Source organism: Clupea harengus, chromosome 5 (assembly GCF_900700415.2).
Source record: "Clupea harengus chromosome 5, Ch_v2.0.2, whole genome shotgun sequence".
NCBI lineage: Eukaryota > Metazoa > Chordata > Actinopteri > Clupeiformes > Clupeidae > Clupea > Clupea harengus.
The window spans coordinates 31,141,262-31,154,300 of record NC_045156.1 but is presented as its reverse complement, the minus strand read 5'-3'; positions in this window follow the sequence as shown (position 1 = coordinate 31,154,300).

Sequence of the window (13,039 nt, the reverse complement as noted above, 5' to 3'; positions counted from 1 at the left end):
TCTGAAGGTGCAATCATCCGACCACCTCATGTGAGATGTGCCACTCATACACTGAGCTTAGTGTGTACCACTGAGGCGAAGCAGGCGATGAAGGACTCTCCCTCACTCTCCCGTCTGAACCACACAGCCATGGGAAAGTGCTCAGATTTGTGGAATGCATCAAAAAGACCCAAGACGGCAGAGCTCCTGTCAGAAGTGACAAAAGAACAGTTGAAGAGGGGAGGGTTGTGTTAAATCGAACAAAAAGGAGCTTGATAAGTGGGTACTGCTGAAGAGAAAGCAGGTATTTTCTGGTGTCCTACAGATTTGCTGTGGCTTGTGATCTCCTGTCTTTCCTGGACTTGAGTTTTTAAGTCCCATTATTACAAATATATATATACATAATCAATCAAGTTGTTGTCTTTTAATAGCTTTGCTTAGTTACACTGACATTATGTGACTGTTCTTCCTTTTTGTGGGGTTCACCAGAGCTTTGTGTATATTATATAGCCCAAACCTGAATGCTCTGCTATACCAAAATCCAGAACGGAAAATCCAGAAAAAGTATTTCCTATATTTTAAATACAAAATACATGCATTTTCTGGCACCAGTATTTTGTATTTTATTTTAATACATTTATTTGAGGCTATTTTGTATCAAAATACATTTTGATACAAAAGTATACATTTTGATACAAAAGGATATGTGACATGTCCAATTCCCCTGTCAAATGACACTGTTCATAGGAGGATATGTGACATGTCCAATTCCCCTGTCAAATGACACTGTTCATAGGAGGATATGTGACATGTCCAATTCCCCTGTCAAATGACACTGTTCATAGGAGGATATGTGACATGTCCAATTCCCCTGTCAAACAACACTGTTCATAAGAGGATATGTGTCATGTCCAGTGATGTTGAGCAGCAGCTCACTGAACGTCTCTGCGCTTGTGACTATTTCGCCTTACAACTTGATGAATCCACAGACGTGGCTAGCCGTGCCATTCTCTTGGTTTATGTGCAGAATGGTGACTTTGAAGAGCAGTTCTTATTTAATTCTGATTTGCCAACATCTACCACTGCAGCAGAGATTTTTTCTGCAATGGACACATACTTAAACTCAGTGGGGCTCTCCTGGTCAAAGTGTGTTGGGGTGACAACAGATGGGGCAGCCTCGATGACAGGAAAACATTCAGGGGTTGTCAGAAGAATTTTGGATGTAGCTGCACCAAACGCTACGTGGAATCACTGCTTTTTACATAGGAGTGTGAAACGGCGATCTGGCCAGTTAGTGGAGAGTCACAATGGATGCCATACCTTGTTGTACTTTTTGTCACGGGAATGCAAGAAGCTCATGGCTTGCAGTGTTATTGCCAGAGATGTGTGAAGAGTACATGCCACAGCGACGGTGTGTGCGTCGCCTCCCTCATCAGGCACAGCAGCGGGCGCATTGGTGACCAGCGGTCGCCATGGTTGTCCTGCAGAGAGGGGGCTTACCAAAAGGGGGCCGCCCTTCCTAGCTGTGCCCCCAGTACCAGCCAAGGGAAACCACATAATGGTGATCAGAGGTGCAAGGCCCAATTTTTTCATTATTATAAAAGTAACACTTGAGTTTTACTTGAGCACAGCTCTACCCACCACTGGTTAAGACTGGATGCAGCTTGCTATCCAAGCTTGCTAGAACGCTGGTTCTGAAGATAACAAGATAACGTGAGGTTTATGACCACCTTGGAATGTATGGCCATCATACCAGTTGTCAAAATGAGAAAATATAGGGTTTGTTCATTCAGTCATTCAGTGTTAACTTAACTTACTGCCTACCAAGAAAACCAGCTGAATAGGAGAACACTTTGTGGCTGGTGTCATTGGTCACCCATTTTACGTGAAGACGATGAACTGTGAAATTTGAGTACAATGGAGTCATACATAACTCCTTTCAATTTAGGACATCCAGTAGCTTACAACTCACAAATAGCAGTGCAACCTTTAAAACACAAATACACACAAATAGTAATGAGATATACCAAACAATAATTTAAAACTGTTGCAAAAGGCAGAGAAAAGTGAGATATAAAGTCTGTGCAAAGGGTTAATATAACCAGTACAAGGATGGACGGTGGGTTGGATGATAGGGCAGACTGAGGTAGACTCATGCAGAGAAGTCCATCTCCCCCCTCCCCTTTTGAGTGGAGTTGTACAGCTGAATGGCCCTGGGGACAAAGGACCTCCTCAGCCTGTCCGTTGAGCATGACAGTGACAGGAGTCTACAACTGAATATGCTCCTCTGTCTGTTGAGAGTTCTGTGTAGTGGGTGGTGGTCATTGTCCAATATAGTCAGCCACCTGCTCAGGGTCCTTCTCTCTGCCATTGTTGTGAGACACTCCAGTTTAGTGCCAACAACAGCTCCCGCCCTCCTCACCAGCCTGTCTAGTCGCCCTGCATCCCTCTTCTTTATGCTGCCTCCCCAGCACACCACAGCATAGAAGAGGACACTGGCAACCAGGGGCGGAGATCCCATTTCATTGTAGGGGGGGACAATACATGGTAACATTTCAGAGAGTAATTCCTGGGGGGAGACATGAAAAAATTGCTGTAACGAGAGCTAGCATAACTTAGCTGCTAAATACCAAATTCTCTTATAACATTTTACATCTGGCACAATGTACCCCGAGATATTAGAGTTACACGTCGTTTTTTTCGAATTTCCAAAGCCCAAAACACAGGGGGGAAGGTGCCGGCTGTGGATTAAACAGTGTGAGAGACCCCACTCCCAACTCAATATATCAAAGATCAACAAATACACATATGTCTGCTCTAAAGTAAATGAAGCTGCTTGCAGGTAGCTATCTAGCGAACAATGCTATCTAGCGAACTATGCTATCTAGCTAACTATATAGTTGAGAGAAGATCCCCAAACAGTTATGGTTCATGTCAACTAGTATTATAAACACTTCTAGTACATAAATAGTCTCTCCAAAAAATGTGTTAATGTTAAAATAAAAATGTTAATGTTACTGTCTGTAAAATTGCACGCTGAGCTATCGATAGCAAACACTAGCAAGTTGCAAGGAGCTTAATATCCTGTATCAATGTTGAACATAAGGCCATTGAGAACTTTTTATATTTTAATCTTTGTAGCATTTTGTGAATGGCAACATGCACACACATCCCTTGAACAATAATGTTACCAGCAGCTGTCATGCTCCACACTGCTACGTAACTGTACTGTACTCTAGATTGTCACCATCCTAGCTAGCTAGCTATGCTAGATAGATACCGCTGTAAGTAGACAATGGGTTGACTCAAAAACGATCCGCATACGGATGTAATTCTAGAATGTTGATTGGTTAAGATTAGTTACCAGGCAGGAACTGGCTAATACCAGGACCTCTATTTTTTCGCTGAGCTACAACGTTGTTTGCCTGACTTTTAAACAATCGTTTTATTTTAATTGTGTGAAGTTATACGTTTTATTACTCAACTGTTTTGTTAACCGAATTTTTATGAAGTCATACGACTAAACACACAACCGACTTGTTCACCGAACTTTTCAACCGTGGAAAATACATAGCAGCAAGCTAACGTAGCTTAACAATGCGTTAGGTTAGCCTGGTAGTCAACCTGTTGACATCGTATCTTGGTCGCATCGGGTTTAATTAATTTTGACAACACGTCTCTTACCTTAAAACGTCTACTCCTCTTGTCACGAAGTTGCTACACTAACTGTCTGTAACACTATGCACAAATCAGAATCAGGTTTTATTGGCCAAGTAAGTTTGCACAAACAAGGAATTTGACTTGGTAAAGTGGCTCTCCAATGTGCTTATACAAAATATACATTACAATACAAAACAAACAGTGCAACGGTTTAAGAAATATATACAAGGCGGAATGGCTATATACAGTAGCTGTGAAATGTTACACAACAATAGTGCAAAGAAGAAGTGGAGAGTGCAAGAAGTGCAGGGATAAATATATATGCTATATATGCTACAGTGGGTTAGCTGTTCAGTAGTGAGACAGCTAGGGGGAAGAAACTGTTTTTGTGTCTGGAGGTTTTGGCGAACAGTGATCTGTAGCGCCTACCAGAGGGGAGGAGTTTAAATAGATTGTGTCCAGGGTGTGAGGGGTCTGCAGTGATTTTTTTCCTGCCCGTTTCCTGACTCTGGAGGTGTACAGGTCTTGGATGGTGGGCAGGTTGGCACCGATGATCTTTTCTGCAGACCTGACTGTCCGTTGGAGTCTGTTCTTATCCAGTTTGGTGGCCGATCCAAACCAGACAGTGATTGAAGTGCACAGAACAGAATATATCCAAAACAATATAGCACATCAATGCAGCAACCTGGAAATGCTAAGCCCCCTGAACTCCTATGCATACTACAGGTTATTGAAATCAGATTCCGAGAATGGCAAACAAAACATTTGTACACCGTATATAGCTAGTTAGTTATCTTGCATAAATTACTGTCATTTAAGCTAACCAATTAAATCATTTTGACAAAAACCTATCGATTGTGTATGTATGTGTGTTTGTTAGAGTGCTAGCTTGAGCTAACCAAACACAGTACAGTAGCTAGCTAGCGTAGCTATGGCAGTTATCAGACTGTCAAACATCGGCCGTTCAGTTAAACAATACAAATTAATTTAATAATGGATTATCAATCTATATACTCAGTTTACTAATGGATTAACATGACAACGTGAACGTTTGCCGATAACACACGCCGTCCGATAATTAACACAGTTACAATAGGTAGTTAGCTCACGTAAGATACTGTAATTTAAGCAAACCAATTAAATAACTTTCACACAAAAACCTATTGATTATGTGTGTTTGTGATGTGTAACATATATTCTTTATCAATCACTCTCAGTTTAGGTTATTTAACGCTACAGATTACACCTAACACACCTGTAATTCAGTTGCTATTAATGTTGAACAGCAGCGTTAAATGTGACACCACATTAAATGTCAGGCAAACGACGTTGTAGCTCAGCGAAAAAAGTAGAGGTCCTGGTATTAGCAAATCAAATATATGGTGTTTTCCGTTCCTGCCTGGTAACTAATCTTAACCAATCAACATTCTAGAATTACATCCGTATGCGGATCGTTTTTGAGTCAACCCTTCGTCTCCCGTCATCCCCAGAGACGGAATAAAGAATAAGAATAAAGAATATTTGTAGGTTATTAGCTAGCTTGAAATATTATATAGAGATCTTAACTGCGTTCGAAAATGAGGTCAATCTCTTTACATATCGTGCATCATAGCAGCAGTGACAGGGGAGAGAGGAGGAACAATGTCACAATCTGACCGTCTACTGGGCTGATTGACTGAAACACGGAGCTGCCGGTGGCCCCGCCCCTTGGAAACAGCATGTGAACCAAACCACTTTAAGGAATAGGGGGATCATGATTTTTCAACACTTAAAAAACACATTGTTTTATGTTTATAATTAGCACTGCGTGTGTCGCCGTGCTTTTTTTTAATATTTCAATTTTTTTTTGTTTTCGTTCCAAAGATTGTTGGGGGGGGGGACTTTATGGCGGGATCTCCGCCTATGCTGGCAACAACAGACTGGTAAAACCTGCCCTCGACATTTACCTCAACCTTAAATTCCTTCTTCATGGATCCCCAAAGCGCTCTTGCTCGGGCAGCATGCCACTCGCTGCGGGTCACTTGGAAGTGGCAAAGCGCAGGCTTATGTTGGGCGTCTTGAGTAGGACCAATATGTTGACATGTCGTGCAACAAAGAAAATGGAAAGCGGTGTAATATTGTCTACTCGGAGATGGTATATTCTTAAGTTTTATTTGCAGATATTAAAGTTTTTCGCCTTTAAGTCAATTAACATCTAGGTCCTATGAAGTTTCAAAAGGCAGCAGTGACGCCACCCGTGACATCACCAAACTAGAGGATATTTTCAGCATTGTTTACATGGACGTTAAGTATACTTAAAGGGGACATATTATGAAAATTCCACTTATTTAGTGGCTTCTACACGATAATTTGGGGTATCTGGCATGTCTTACTGTGAGCCAAAAGTTTACTAAGTTTACTATAAAGAGGACCTTATCGCGGTAATGCTGCTGGTCAACTATAGTGGTAAACCGTAGTAATAATTCCCGAGGCACAGTTGTGGTCAAGTTATGTCCACGCTTGTGTAGCGGAAAATAACACAAAGTCACACTTTCATTGAAGGTTTTTTATCGTTTTGTTTGCCATGGTTTGGTTAGTTAGTTTAGCTAACGGAAGTTACGCAAGCTAACCAGCTAGCTTACGCTAGCCACCTTCACATACACACACACACGCCTTTGATGATCGTATCTCAAGCTGTTATTGAATCGACTTCAAGTTCAACCTCAACTTAACATGTAATACCCCGTTTACACGATGGGAAAACGCATATATTTTCATGCGTTTTGGCCTTTCATTTACACGAAAACGGAGGTTTTATCACGGAAAACGATCATTTCTAAAAACTCCGGCCAAAGTGGAGATTTCTGAAAACTCCGTTTTTGTGTTTGCGTGTGAACTAGGTCAAACGGAGTTTTAGGTTCTCAAACGTCACAGTATGCGACTAAAAATGCATCACATCATGTGAGCGTCCTATTGTTTACAGTTAGTTTGCTTACTGATCATGGATGCTGTTAAGGTAGTGCTCATTTATACGTTAATGCAAACGCCTGTTTGTATTTACAAACACAACTGCTTTTCTATATGGAGGAGCAGAGGCGAAGAACTGCACGGAGGTCAGCAGTCTTTCTACTGCTTTCACTCCCAAGACGTAGGCTACATTGCCTGCCAACGTCGCCACCGACGGTTTTGGATCCGACCAGGGCGAACTGCTGTCTGATGGGAAAACTTCGGGAAAGAAGTCATGAAAGAATGGCATGAGAACTTCCGAATGTCGCGCTCATCACTACTGTCTCTTTCGGAGTTACTGCATCCCTCCATAGAAGAGCGTATTTATGCGGGCTCATGTAAACAGAAACTTTTTTGAAAACGATGTTGTGTGTACGACGTTATTTTTGAAAACGGAGGGGCAGAAATATTCGTTTCTGTAAATACCCGGCTATGTGTAAATGTGGTCTAAGACCTCCTGTAAAGGTAAGTGCCATCTTATGCCATTTTATTACTTTGCAGTTCACTTAGTATTATTGTTATAGGCAAAGTGTATTGGGGCTAGCCTACTGTCATTCATTTATGGATGACATTTCCTATGGTTGATTCACAGAGATGTTGTGAGGCAGATGTTTAACAATAGGTAACTCGTGTAGCTAGTTTCCTGTCATTAGTGACTGTGCGCCTAAAACGTATGAATGGCATTTGCTACGGTTGATTGACGGGGACGTGAATGTATTTGTTTTCTTATTGTATGGTAACAGTAGGTCTGATGACTATTTAGTTAGAGTAGACCTGAGGTAAATAGCCGTGACCCGACTAGCTAGCCAACTGTCAGTCTCTTGAGATCGGTGCATAGTTATCTGAGGTAAATAGCTGTGACACAACAGTGTACAAATTGGTCATGCAATATGACAATGCATTTAGCATCTGGCACTTACATTTGCATTATTTTGATGCAAAGGCAAAAGTCAGTACTTGTTTTTACAGTTAATAATAATAATAATAATACATTTTATTTCACAGCGCCTTTCATGTCACTCAAGGACGCTTTACAATTTAAAACAGGAGCAAACAAATAACAAAACAATTAAAATTAAAAGTGCAAGTAAAAACAGCATGGCAACTACAGTGAGAATGCAATCCTGAAAAGGTGGGTTTTGAGAGAGGATTTGAACTGAGGGAGGGAGTCAATGTTTCGGATGTCAGGTGGGAGTGAGTTCCAGAGGTTGGGAGCAGAGCGGCTGAAAGCTCTGCTCCCCATGGTGGTAAGCCGGGCAGAGGGGACAGTTAGGTGGATGGAAGAGGAGGATCTGAGGGAGCGGGTGGAGGTGGCAGTGTGAAGGAGGTCAGACAGGTAAGGAGGGGCAAGGTTGTGGATGGTTGTTCTCAGTCACTTTGGTACATTTCTCAGATCAGAAGCAAACTTCTCAAAACTGTTCAACCTCCACATCATCTAGTCACTTGTGTGGATCATAACATCAATTTCTCATTGTTTTGCACATTTTGAAAATGCTTTTGCTCTACAAAACATCTAGGTATATGTAAGTCATGACATGCAAATGGTTTAAACCAGTTATTATGTGTCAACCATATGCTTCATCAGTTTCAGTGACATTGTGTTTTTGGTATGGTACAGATTGGCATTTTTTAAATGTTTGCTAAATTCATTATTGTGTGTTTCTTTTTTCCCTCAGGTTTACCTACAGAGAGGCACACCTGGGAACCATAGAAACCTCCATGGACCCACACCTGGAAAACTAAGCACCTGAGCAGCCAATACAAAGCAGATCAGGACATGCCCCCCACTTTACTCCACTCTTCCCCCTCACTATGGCTCCCTTGAAGTATCCCTTAGAACAGGCATGCAATTGTTAACACATTTACTACAAACATGTTCCTCCCTAAACTGACATGTAAAGGAAGGGATTCTTGGAACTGAGGTACTCTTCTTTTTCCTGGACCCCTGGTCAGGAACTACCATGCTTACTGTTTCAGCAAGAGCGAGGTTACGGCTGCGATATCAGTGGTACACTGTTCTATGGTGTCCTCGACATCGCCCACACTGAGGAGTATGAATGGCGGAGACTATGCTTCTGAGGTAAATGTCCCTGTGATCCTGATTTTCATTACAATATTATGTCTGGTCCACTGTTTTAATATGGTCGCTCAGCCAACCTGTGCTTTTATGGATCCTGGGGTTAGGGCTGGCACTGATAGTGTTGTTGCCCTAGGCAAGACTTTACATTGCCCCCCCTCCCAAAACTATGACACACTACCTCCAAATGATGATACTGATCTCACTTCTATTGAATACTAAGAAATCACTATGATATTAATTTATATTCATTGATGTTTGCATGCTCGTTCATGAAACATCACCCGATGTATTTCATTTGATAGCTATATCAATGTTCAGAGAGGGTATGGGGTGGTAGTAGAGTAGTTCAGTAAGAGGATGACGGTAGTGCCAAGGATCCCTTCCTTTTTACATTTGAATTTCAGGAGGACATGGACATGTTTTAGACGATTGTGTGTTTGCAAAAGGCCTCACAGTTACGTGCAGATTCTATTCTAGTTAGCTAATGTCAGCTAGGTCAACAAAATACAACTTGAAATAGAACAGTATACTGTATATTGTATACTTTATCAACTGATAGTTGAAAATATGAATTTGATTTTCTTTATCCACAGTATGGCTCGTCACAGTCATTCCAGATTTACAGCTGAAATGGTCAGAGAGATGCTAAATGAAGAACAGGATGAAGATGAAGCCATTCTTGATCCTGATTCTGAGTCTGACATCTCTGATGCTGATGACCGAGACTATGTGCCACAGGGTCAAGCTGGAGTTGTGGGCGTGTCTAGAAATCAAGCTCTCCTAGATGAAGAAGACTCCTTGAATGAGATCGAAGACTCTGAAGAGGAAACTCAGACCCAGGTCAATAGACTGAGTAAAAAGGGGTCCTACTGGAATGACCCCCCCCCCCAATCAGGGCAGAGCAAGAAGCCACAACATCCTGAGGAGCTGCCCAGGACCTGCATCTGGTTCATCAACAGTTTCACCAAAAGATGCCTGGGATTTATTTATCAGTGACAACATCATTGAGGAGGTTCTGAAACGCACCAATTTAGAGGGACGAAGAGCAGCAGCAGCAAAAGAAAAAGAGTGGAGATGCGTCGACAAAGTAGAATTCATGGCCTCTATTGGTTTGACCCTCCTTGCAGGGGGGGGGGGCAGGGGCTGGGATGTGGCCCTGCGGGAGCTGTTTCTGGATCCACTCCAAAATCCAACACAAGGCCACCATGGGGTTCCATAGGTATGAGGATATCCGCCGCCTCATATAATAATAATTAAGACCTTTGTCAGGTTTTTAATGGCACACACGACACACTGGAACACACATGGTTTGATGACAAGAGGACCAAGGCTCTTCGACTGGAAACAGACCACATGGCGGCATTCAGGTATGTGTGGGACTGTTTCCTGGCCAATTGCAAAAACAGTGTTCATCCTCAGTGACTGTGTCACCATAGATGAGCAGCTTGTGCCATTCTGCGGCAGGTGCAAGTTCTTGCAATACATGCCCAGCAAGCCTGCAAAATATAGGGGTAAATGTGTGCGACGCGAGGGTCCCTTATGCGATAGATGGAATGACCTACACAGGGAGACAGCCAGGAGAGGAAGTTCAGAGGAACCTTGGAAGCGAATATTGTCCAACAGTTGTCCAGCGGAATTAGACCGACAGGTGAATATAGAATACAGAAGTGAATATACTCTTGAAGTTCTAGCACAATACCTAGATCACTTTTCCAATCTTTCATAGTGTGTATTTAATTTGGTATTACCATTGTGAGAAATGTAAGCAAAAGAGTAGAATGAAATAAAATGCAGTAAATTGACCATTCAATTTTTTTTTATCATAGGTCGCAATATCACAATGGATAACTTCTTCACCAGTATCCCTCTGGCTGAGAAGCTCCTTGAGAAGAACCTGACCATTGTGGGGACTCTTCGCCAGAACAAGCCAGACATACCGCCTGTCATGAAGCCATCCAAATTGAGGGAGAAGCAAGCATAGCTCAGAATTTGGACACAATGGATCAGATGGTTCGCACCTACACATGCAAGCGGAGAACACGGAGGTGGCCCATGGTGCTCTGGCACAATGTGCTGGATGTTGGCACCCTCGATGCCTACACCAACTTCACTGCACAACACCCTGATTACATGGGTGGTGTGACCAATGCACGGCGGATATACATCAAGGAGCTGGGCAAAGAGCTTGTCATGCCACATATGAAGAGGCGCATGGAGGGCACGCCCCACCTCCAAACGCATATTACAGATGGCAATGGGAAGATGTGGGTTAAGAAAAATAAACGCTGCCACCACCCAGCCACAGGAGGACATCAGACAGGAGGGCCAAGTGAAGAGGAAGAGGTGCAAGATCTGCCCAGCTGCCAAAGACCGAAAAGCCAGCAGCTGGTGTTCCAAGTGCACCAGCCCTGTGTGTAAGGAGCACAAACATGACATTGTCATTTGGCAATAGAGATGGCAATTTGCACTGTACCCATATGAGTTTATTAAATCAGTTTTCTTTTCTTTTATTCATTCACCACAGTTCAATATCAGTTTTATCGGTTGTATGGTGTATGTTATGTGTAAGTGAAACAAAGTGACAAATAAATATTTCAAATATTAAATGTGTAATTCTTTGGTCCAAGTCACTGCTAAAATAATATTTTTCAACAAAATCATTATTACAGTATGTCTTTTTTTTTATCACACTTGCATACCTGGGTCATTTTTGAATAGAATATTGATGCATAGCTGTGACAATGTACATTCATGACTGAGAAATGTTTTTGTTTTTATGAACATATGTTATGTTCAAGGAACTACTTGTTACAGGAAGTATTTTATGTGTAGTAATGCGGCACTATGTTTTACTGTAGCCGCGTATTGATTCAGTTTATTGATTTGTAGTTCCACGTTGGTGGAATGAGCTGCCCAGCACTACCAGAGCAGGGGCGTCCCTCTCTACCTTTAAGAAGCTTTTGAAGACCCAACTCTTCAGAGAGCACTTCCCGTCCTAACTGGCACTTCGACTAGTGCGTAACTTGCAATTACAGCAGTTACACTTCTGCACTCTTTCTTTCTTTTTATTTCATTTTGTTATATTTCTAATGTAAAGTAGTATTTATTTATTGTTACACCAGGTTCTATTGCTCGTAGCTTGAATATTCTCTCCCTTGTACGTCGCTTTGGACAAAAGCGTCTGCTAAATGACTAAATGTAAATGTAAAATGTAAAAGTTTACAGTGATGCTTGTGATCCTGTTTTCCAAAAGTAAAGAGTTCGTGAACTATATTCTCCTGCATGGTTATTCGTTTGTTAAGTGTACAAACATAACAATTGGCGACGAGACTGGACTGAATCCATTGGTGCAGTGAAAGTAGCACGAAGAAAGTAATTGTCGACATGTTTACCGTCCGATTTTGCCTACCCTGTGGATGCTAAGCTGAATCAATGGACCAGCAATGCTAGCTATCGTCAAGCACGACCGGAGGAGGGAAACAGAACGCATAGAATGAACGTGAGTGACAAAGGAAACTACTGAAATAAGAAAACTTGGACATAGGCTGTAAGTTGAAAGAGAAACGAAAAAATTGTAACAAGATGGCTGGATGTGTAGGGCAAATGGACAGTTTTGATAGCACTGTGGAAGACTTGGCTACATACATTGAACGACTTGAGCAGTATTGTGTTGCAAACAAAATAGAGAACGACAAAAAAAGTAGCCGTGCTGTTCAGCGTCATGGGTGCCAAAACATACAATTTGCTGCGCAACTTGTTGGCGCCAGATAAGCCAGCTTCAAAGGGTTTCAAAGACATTGTGAAAACTTTGCGGGAGCACTCAAATCCAAAACCGCTGTAGGCCAGGCAAAGTAACCCATTTTGGAGCCAAACATAGAATTAATTGTAAAATAATTTTTTTCAACATAGATCATTTATATGAGGTATCCAGAACAACATACTAAAAGTCCTAAGAAATCCTAGTCCTAATATGTTTAATTCTCATCAATCTGAGATATGTGCTAATAATGCATGGCAAAAATACACCTCAAAAATTTAAACATTTTCCTTTACTCCTATCAAAATAAAACTTTACACAATGAAAGTACCCATGAAAAGTAAAACATTTTGTATTACAAGTTTCTTTGAAAATGAATTTGAATATGCAAATGAGCTATACACTAATCGAATATGCCCAAAATACACCCAAATAGGCTTATTTTTTTCCTTTACTCCTACCACAATAAAACTTTAGATAGTAAAAGTATACATGAAAAGTAACTTTTTTTGTATTACAAGTTTCTCTTGAAATTAATTTGAATATGCACATGAGCGTCACACAAAATAAGTAACATG